General features: G+C 31.0%; 1 pseudogene; it reads right to left on the minus strand.

The window, feature by feature from the left end:
* Nucleotides 1-2,578: 2,578 nt before the first annotated feature.
* On the minus strand, nt 2,579-3,618 carry LOC145618613 (auxin-induced in root cultures protein 12 pseudogene; annotated as a pseudogene).
* Nucleotides 3,619-3,933: the final 315 nt, after the last annotated feature.

The raw sequence follows: 3,933 nt of genomic DNA on the forward strand, positions 1-3,933 counted from the left end.
TAAGTTAGTTAATTAAAAAAGTTTTAGAGGTAATTTCAATATACTATAATAAATACTAGTATACGAATAAGACATTGAAGTAGCAGTGACAATTAGTATGTGTAATAATCAAATTGTAAGGCCTGTACATAAAAATAAAAAAAAGGTGTCAATTCTCATGTATATATATATGTTCATATTGTACATGTCAATTTTTAATCAAATTATTTTGGTCACAAATTCACAACATAATATTCTTTTTGAAAGCAATTCAAAATATAATGGTCCTATTAGAATTGGTTGAAGTCTATGAAAAAAATCTCACTAGTGATAATTCTTTTTGAAAGCAATTCAGACAACGAAATTGGAATTAATTTTGGCAATAACTGGCGGAAGTACAATATACTCACTAGAAGTCTAGAAGTCCGTATTGTTGAAGACTTGAAGAGTTGAAGGTATTGTCAACATTGTCGTCTGTGACTAATACACTGAAACACATTGCAGGAATTCTTAGTATGACGTACCAACTACTCCGTATGTATAACATTTTTCATTGAATTAATGAATTGTTGATCACAATTCATCATGCAAAAAATAGGGAAAAATATCTAAATAAAATATGAATATTTTATATTAAAAAAATGTTAGGTATTTTGTATAACCGTATCAATGTGTCATAAAGATATCTTTAAATTATAGTACTTCATATTTGTTAAACACATGTTTAACCGTTCGTTTAAATATCTCATACTAAGTATAAAAATTTGATTGATTGAGGGTCTGTTCTCATTGACTGAACTGAGCTGAGCCGAGTTGAACTGAAATGAATATTTTATAAGAGAAAGAAATTAATTAGGAGCTGAACTAAACTGAACTGAACTGAATTAAGTTGAACTGCACTGAACTGAATTGAACTGAACTCAACTGAACTGGATTTCAACGTATGAGAACAAGCCCTGAGTTTGGTTAATTTAGACACTAAAACATTACAATGGTTGCATCAGATATTTCACTTTAGTGTGTTTTGTGTGCAGCTGACCACACTATGTGACCACTTGTAAAATAACAAAGTAACAACTATAACACTGAATGAGTTCCCCCTGTAGGCCTGTAATCATGACCGAGTAACCACTATAACAATGACAAAATTAAATAATTCCTGTAACACTAATAAAATAACACCTATAACACTAATCAAGTAATTCCAATTGGCCAGCCACATGAAGTAACCCATGATGATTCGTGCCGCATATTAAAGTTGGTGTTTTCCCCTTATGGGAGACCAACATGTAGTGTTTTTTTTTTTTTTTTTTTTTTTTTTTTTTTTTTTTTTTTTTAAATTTTTTTTTTTTTTTTTTTTTATTTTTAAAAGACAAGAACATGTAGAATTTTATAATCCTGGCCTTTATATAATTTCCTATATAAACTTAATTGACTGCTGACTTATGAAATCTTTAATCAAGTAGTAATTGGTGCAAGCTAAGCTAATTATGTTCAATACTTCATGCAAACATGTGCTTATAACTATATTTGTCTACCCTATATATATATATATATATATATATATATATATATATATATATATATATATATATATATATATATATATATATATATATATATATATATATATATATATATATATATATATATATATATATATATATATATATTTATTTATTTGTCTAACTGCTGATCAATATCTAGCTTATTAACCTTCACACCAACTAATTTTTACAAGTATATATATATGTCTAACTAATTCACGTTATTATATAGGTTGACTTTTAATAACTTACAAGTATAACTGTATAAGTTAATTTTTACAAGTCTCACTAAATAATGGAGAAGATTAGGTGAATTTACTACAGAAAAATATAATATATGAAAGGCAGTAGGGGTTGTGTTAATACTGATACTTATCTGGAAATGCAAAATTATGTGAATTACAAGTACTTTGTGATATTTTGTTTGACTTATCTTGTTTGAACTTATTTCATTACGGAGTATAACTTTATGAAATTACTGGAACTATTTAAATTCGTTTAATATATAAATTTTGTATTTATGTATGAAGTAGTCTTCAAAAATCTACTTCAATTTTTATGTTGTTTAAATTGTACTTAAGGTGAATAAAATATAACAATTTATAACTTATTTCAGATGAAAAAGCTTACTAAGAGATTGGAACATTCATCAGCATTATGTGGACTTCTCATGTGGGACTATCTCATCTACTAAAATTCATAGAACTTGTTCTAATAATTTATGCCGAAGATGTGCTCATTAGTGTACGTTCATGCATCATCCACCTAAATATCATTATTTCAGATCTAATCACATACTCAAAATTAAGTACCCTCAAAGGCAATATAATTACATTATTTTATCATAAGAATGGAATATCGAGCTCATAGTATTCTTACGTAGTACTAATTGCAAATATTCATTTATTTTCCCTTACTTCAAGACTTAAAAAGACCAAAATCCAACATCTCACTTTACCCTTTATATTTGCACCAAAAACAATTCACCCTATATATGAAATAAAATTATATTTTCTCATCCACGATATCTTTTTCTTTTTCTTTTTCTTCTCTAGAAATTGGGGCATAAAAAATCCTTCTTTTAGTAAACTGACTTGATTCGACAACTAACCGGAGAAATATATCCTCATAAACCCTTAAACGACAAATATGGTAAAATGACACGATAGATACATTGTTTCTTGATAAAAATATTAAACAATTAGCCGGACTCTTTTCCTCTCTTGATTTATTGGTAACATATCAAATATGGCACAAAAAGATCAAAAGTTTTTGTAGAGAAGATAAAGAACTACTTAAAAAAAAAAAAATGATACATTCTAATTTGTATAGTATACCCAAAGTTAAATTGTGAAAAGAAAATTAAGGAAATAGATAATAAAGTTTATTAAACAACCATGGAAACTACAATAGCCCCCAAGGCCAAAACTCCTGAAACCAGTCTCTCCCCTGCACCCGTCCCTGGTGGTGGAGCCGAACCACCGGCACTTGAACCCAATGGCGAACCGGCAGGAGATCCTCCAGGAGCTCCAGCACCAGTCAAGCTAAGCTTCAACACGGCATTACGATTGGCCGGCTCCATTGCATGCTTTCCTATGCCATCTTTCGTCATAGGGCCCACCTGCCACAACGTGTTGACCGTTGACTCACCCTTGGGTATGACCCACGTGCCGAACACGGTGATCTTACCGGAAGTTTCCTCGGCGGAGAGGGAGCTAACGTTGTAAGAAATAGGTCCCTTCTTGATGTCATGATAATCACGTAGGTCATATGTGTCTACGGTTACTGAGTCCTTTCCCTTGTGAGCTACGAGTACTTGGGCACCTTTCATGCCCGGGGCCGTAGGGTTCAAGCCCCATCCAACCCATCCATCGGGTTGCGGGGGCGAGGCCGTGAAGGCAATGGAGAGGGAGGACTTGGAGGTGTCATAAGTCCAATGTAGGACTGCATCTAGGGTGGGGAGATCATTGCAATTTTCAAAGGTAACGTTGGAGGAGAGTTTAAGGGATTTGCATGTGGTTTGAGAGAATGTAGGGTGGATGAAGAGAGAGAATAGAGAAAGTGAGAAAATAATGTAGATTGAGGAAGACATTTTGTGATAGAAATGCAAGGAAAAAATAGGATAGTTTTTGGGGTTTATATAGAAGAAAAGAATGTTAGGTACAGTTGATTTCATATGATTTATTACTATACAAGAAGATTGACTCTGAATAAAATAAGGAAATTATTGAATTTTGCTTATTTTAGAGATTTTGTGAATTATTACAAGGATGGTCCTTTAATTTTGGGCTAAATTAACAAACAAATAGTAATCAAAATGATTTGTATTACCTTGTATAAATTGGATAACTAAATATACATTGGTGTAAACGTGTAAATCTTTATATTTGAAACAAAACATGTAAAT

The sequence above is a fragment of the Chenopodium album genome, chromosome 26 (genome assembly GCF_948465745.1).
Source record: "Chenopodium album chromosome 26, dcCheAlbu1.1, whole genome shotgun sequence".
In the NCBI taxonomy this organism is placed as follows: Eukaryota; Viridiplantae; Streptophyta; class Magnoliopsida; order Caryophyllales; family Amaranthaceae; genus Chenopodium; species Chenopodium album.